The sequence below is a fragment of the Pinus tabuliformis genome, chromosome 2_2, assembly GCF_031772625.1.
Source record: "Pinus tabuliformis cultivar Carrire ecotype Pingquan chromosome 2_2, CPIR1, whole genome shotgun sequence".
NCBI classification, from domain to species: Eukaryota; Viridiplantae; Streptophyta; class Pinopsida; order Pinales; family Pinaceae; genus Pinus; species Pinus tabuliformis.
In genome coordinates this window covers 301,057,890-301,063,652 of record NC_142300.1, presented here as the reverse complement: position 1 = coordinate 301,063,652, position 5,763 = coordinate 301,057,890, and the positions used below count along the sequence as shown (strand labels likewise).

General features: G+C 36.8%; 1 pseudogene across 1 annotated transcript; it reads right to left on the bottom strand.

The window, feature by feature from the left end:
* Window positions 1-262: 262 nt before the first annotated feature.
* Window positions 263-5,763, bottom strand: LOC149192494 (putative glutamate carboxypeptidase LAMP1; annotated as a pseudogene). The gene is made up of 12 exons (XR_016254359.1): window positions 4,637-5,763; window positions 3,859-3,926; window positions 3,606-3,687; window positions 3,372-3,464; window positions 2,794-2,946; window positions 2,569-2,646; window positions 2,367-2,454; window positions 2,165-2,248; window positions 1,956-2,044; window positions 1,428-1,556; window positions 1,195-1,338; window positions 263-765 (listed from the first exon to the last, which is right to left on the bottom strand). The product of XR_016254359.1 is annotated as a putative glutamate carboxypeptidase LAMP1 (transcript).

Below are 5,763 nucleotides of genomic sequence, written 5' to 3'. Positions count from 1 at the left end.
ATAGTATTTTGTTTGGAAAAGGGTTCATATGTATGGTATTTTGTTTGGGATGTATGTAATTACTTTCTGGTTAAAGCAACTGGGATACAGTGATATTTATATTTAGAGGGTAAAAATTAGTTGGAGATCATAATAGTATCACATTTATTTTTAATAAATTTTTTTTCAATATTATTTCTTTCACATTATTATTAATTAAAAAAAAAAATTAAAAATCCATCCACAACATTTAATTCTCATTTCAAATACATAATGTATGGGTTTTCTTAAAGATTGAAAAAAAAACTACTTCAACCATTATTTACAAGGGGTAGCGCTATGATCCAAACCCCGAACATAAAGTTCCTTCCGTTTGAGCTAAGCCACCTCAAAATCAAAATTTGTGTGTTTTCCATCAATTTCACACACATGAGGGTCCATTGCAATGTGTGTGTTTCCATCTATTTCTCACTCACAAACGAGGATCTGCATTAAACTGGACAAGCTGATTGGAGTAGTTGAAGATATGTCACCACATTCTCAGTCTCCTTTCCCAAAATATTTTGTCAAACCCTTCGAATCCTCCACCACATGAAGTAACTAGGTGAGCTCGCCATGAAGAACTCGTGCAGCCCTATCAATTGCCCGAGACACTCTCCAAATCTCATGTTGCAGAGCTAACCATTGCTTACTGGCATTCGTTTGGGCTGTTGCCTTTTGAAGAGATTCAAAGATCGCAGGGAAAGAAGAGGAGCCATACTCATTTTCGTCGGTTTCTCCATAAATCTGGGATAAGATAAACAAATATTTTTAACTTCAATAATGTTTGATAACCAGCGATAACATAATGTTTGATAACTAGATATAGGATAGAGAGAAACACTAAAAACAATGAAGTCTTCTGCTTATAAAAATATTAGTGTTGTCTTTCCAATTAGGGGTTTTTGAATTAGCTAAGTGTTGTGAGTGGTAAGCTAATTTATAGTTTTGAACTAGCAGCTTTTAAATGAGCAAAGTCACAAGTTATTTTTGTGGAAATTTTACTTTTTTCTGCAAATTTCTAAACCATTATCATTACCTTCTTTGACTGCCCCTAAAAATGTATTCCAAAATAATTATTACTAAAATAGTTATTAATTAAAGTGATAGATTTCCAACAAAGTGAGTGTGAAAAAACACTTACATAATAAAACAGAACAGGGCTTTACTACTTACCAAATGCTTATTCCAAGGTTTTCCTGGAAGTCCCTCTGAGTCTGTAAATGCGCGTTCTGCCATCAGTAATCTGTCATTGAATGCTCTCCTCTGAGGTGTCCAATACTGAAAATCACTGAAATGCGATTCGATCCCTTGTAATCCCTGAAATAGTGTAAGCAAGAGATAATTGAGCAACAGCCATTAGCAGCAACAATCGGAGATGTGTATTAGGAAAAGGAAATTAAACAAACCTTCTCTTCAATTTTGATTTTTGAAACAGCCATCCTCAGATCTGAGATTGAGTCATGTAAAGGAGATGTTGACACATGGGGAGGGGTCCCCGCAGCCTTGAGTTGTGATTCCAGAGCTACTGTGTAGGACTGTTCACACAAAAAAAAGTAGACTAGGTTTGGTATACTGTGTTTCCATAATAAATTATTTTTGAACATTGTGTATTCACAGTAATCACACTTTAATCACTGTGAAATTTGGTGTTTTCTTAAAAAACAATGATGAAAAAGTTGTCTTTATTAATGGCAAATTCACTGTTAAGGAAGATGCAGTGCTTTTACCTATAATTCTGATCGATAATGGTTACTGATATTCTCTTTTGCTTTTAAGCGTTATTATAAAAAATGACTAATGATAAATGACATACATGAATTCCCAAATACATCCGAAATCTTTTACATACTTTACAAGGCTCAAACACGTCAGAAATATTTTGCATATTTTACAGTAACCACTGTGCCAATATTTAATAGCCATGATTGCATTACCTGGAGTTCATCAGCATAATTCTCGTAGTTGAAAGGCAGAATGTCCTCGTCACCAAGCTTGAGTGCAATTATTCCCCAAATTCCCGCCACTGTTGAGAAAATTTATTTAGAATTTACTCCTCTGGTATCATGCCAAACCAGAAGGGGCTGCATACATGATTTGGTCTTTGAAGATGGGTGTGTGGGGGCAGATTCGATGGTATAATTACCTGCAACATGTCTGCGAAACTGTGGGTCTCCGAATTTTTCCATCCACATGTAGTTGTCATACAGAGAGTGGTAGACTGGATAATCTGCGAACAGATTTTCTCAAATTATAAGTTTGTTTCTAACAGGTTTCAAACTTTTTTGCTCTTAAGCTAAAATGATTATAAAAGACTGGCAGATTAAGCTGAGGAAATTGTGCCCAACCATTCCCATAGTAAATGTCAATTGCAGGAACTCCAACGTGATGCAAGAAAGAAGTAAAGTCTGAGCCTCCTCCACCTAGTCTACCAATCTGATATTCACTCATAGCAAAGAAACCGAACTGACTATAATGTTCTCAAGAGACTAAGATATTAATTTATAACTTGGAAAAAAACTAGAACATCCAAATATATGTATAGCATACCATAGCTGATTCAGATTTATTGTTAGCTGCAAACCAGGATTCATACACAGTTTGGGGTGCAGAATCAGGATCTACAACCTGAAAACAAATATAGTAAGTTATGGGAAGGCAGAAATAATATACTGAAACAATTCTGACATTCACATTCAGTAAAAGCCCTGAAAATATTCATCAGAATAATTATGATTATTTCCTCAAAACCATTTACTGAGAAAAGCATCAAACCTGCTTGGTTGCCTCCCTCAGAAGATTATCCAGTTGGGGTGTAGCAGAGCTAATAAAACCTGGCCCTGCGACAGCACAATCTACATTGATATACGCGACTGCTCTTGAGTATAATAAATCATAGTTCTCCTCTACCCACTCCGTCGATCCTACCTGTCCCACATCATCAAATATGGTCTTTCAATTGCCTTTCGAATTGCCTTTTTCTTACATAGTTACCAAATTCGAATTGGAATATGGATTCAAGTTGATTAAAATTTAGATGGTGTAAAATCCAATACCTAAAAAATGTGAGGATTTATATTTAAAAATAGTAGTAACTTTTTTAAATAATAAATAAATAATTAAGATTATGTTTAAAATTTTAAAAAATATTTATTATTTTTTTTTATAATATTGGTTTAACTATATTCACATTAATATTATAGATTTATTTAAGATATTTTAGAAATAATAAGAAATATAAAATAATATACATCAAATTTATTTGTATTATAAATTGGGAAAACATCTAAATATACTATAATAATAATAAGAATAACAAAAAAACTATAATAATATGAAAAAATAATACTCACAGATCCATACTCCTCAGCATCCCAGCTACATAACACTATGGTCCTCCGAGGTTGCCAGCCTTGCTTGACCAGCTTTCCTAATCTCCGAGCAATCTGTAAGCCGATGGAAAATTTGAAAAAGGAAAAATATTAAATTAAAAAAAAAAAAAAAAATTACTTTTACTGTTCAGATTATATGACTAAACACAAAAAAAAAAGTAAACAAACTAACTTTAAACAGGTGTTTGATCGTACATCTAAGAGTGTAGCAGTTCCGCTATTCGGATCGACCGCACCAAATGTCCATGCGTCCCTGTGATTTCCGAGTAGAACATACCTGCAACATAGCGCAATCTATTTCAGCCGAACCGAAAAATTGATTAAATATCTACGCCCAGAGTCAAAGAGAAGAAAGAACCCTTTTAAACTAAGCCTCCAGCAACCCAAAAACAACAGAATATATATATATATATATATATATATAAAACAGCCCCACGTTTGTCATTACCGGTCTGGTTCATCCCGTCCTTTGATTACAGCAAATACGTTCCTTATTGGGACAGTGGTTTGATTGGCCTGCAATAACCGTTCGATGTTCAATATAACAAACCGTGAGAGATGTAATTCGAAACACAGAAGAATGTGAATGTACAGCAGGAAATTACTGTAGAATGGATGATTATCTCTGTTAAAAAATTGATTTCACTAGAGTAGACTATTATTAATAATTATAAACACTCTAAATTTCCAATCAATATACACTCGTTGCTGAGAAAATAAAAATCAATCTTCTCTTCAAAAATTTGAAACCATAACTATTTAATTTAAGTCTAAATATTTTTTCAAAGTAGTTTTATATTTGTAATGAGAATAAGAGTGAGATTAGTTGCATATAGATTTCAAATTCCAAATTTTAGAATCAAATTTAGTGATAAAACTTGCTTTCATATTACTTGTATCTTCCTACAATATGGACGTCTAATATAACCCTAGAATAAAATTATTTACAAATAGATAAATCTAAGATAACTCTCATAGTAAAAAAAAAGTAATGTTCAGACTTGTATTATAGGGTAAAAAGGGAAAAGAAAAAACAGAGAGAAAACAAAACACCAATTTAACATTTCTGCAACTGTTTTCTTTGTAAGACAGATTACTTTGAAGCTCATATTATATGAATAAAGATGAACAAGCCACCTCTTAAAAAAAATACTTTTAAAAAAGTCACCCGTGCGGTGGTTGTGTTTGCGAGATTGAAATAAAAAATTGGTATGTTGCGTGCTTACCACATAGGTGAAGTTGAGAATCCCAGGTCCTCGGCCAACACGATAGGCAGCTAAGTCTAAGCCACCATGCCAATGAGGAGGAGCAAGCGGCCCACCGAGAGATTTCATGATTACCTCGGCGTCTTCCGCCGATATGGGCAGAGAAGGAATTGAGGGCAGCAGCGCCTTCAAATCATTGGCGGACAGCTTTTCTGAATCCCTGGTGCTGCTGCCACTGGGCAGCCAGGCGACTGAGGATCTCCAGGTTTCTGAAACACCGTGCCTCTTTGGACACCACTGCGAGGCAGCCACTTGGTGAGGGGATAACTTCCTTCGCTACCCGTACCGGCAAAATCAAAAGGATCCGAGTAAGTCACGACGGCCGAGGCTCCTGCCCGGGCAGAATTCTTGACAATGTCGCCTCTGAAAATCTTGCCGTGCCGAGCAATCACAATGGCGCCTGTGACATTAACGCCCATGCGTTCCAATGCCCTGAAATCCTCGACACGCCCATAGTTAACATACACCACCTCTGCAACCGAAGTTCCCGAGGGCGAATAGGCGTGAAAGCTGGGAATGGCCTTCGAGCTCCGGCTACTGTAAGGATCGCCCTTAACTTCTTTTTCTCTCAGCTCGAAGCGCCTCAGAGTCTCCACACCGGGCGACCTCAGTGTGAGAGACCTGCTGAGAGGATAACTCAACAGGACATTGTAATCCTTATAATAAGCATCACTCAAGCCGTACTTCTTGAAGGTTGACAACACGTACTCTGCGGTAGCGAAATTTTCTGCTGTGCCGGCGACGTGGGGCTCATCAGTGAGCCGCCGAAGGTGCATTGCAATCGTTTCATTGCAGCCCATCTTCAAGTAATCCCGATGGTATTCATTTCTGGTTCTCTGGTTCGACTTCCCCAAATTCCAAGAACCGAAGACCCGGTTCATGGAGACGACAAACAGAGCCGCCGCAATTATGGCAAAGGCGCTGCTCAAGCAAGCCTTGACAAGTGCCATTCTCTTCACCCTCAGCAAGGAAATTGGCATCTCTGCCGAATCCTCGATATTAAGATGAAACATCCGAGCCCTTTCTAATGAATCATGTCCAGAAGATAGCTGCGGAGTACTACTGCTCTTCATTGCCCAGCAAGCAAG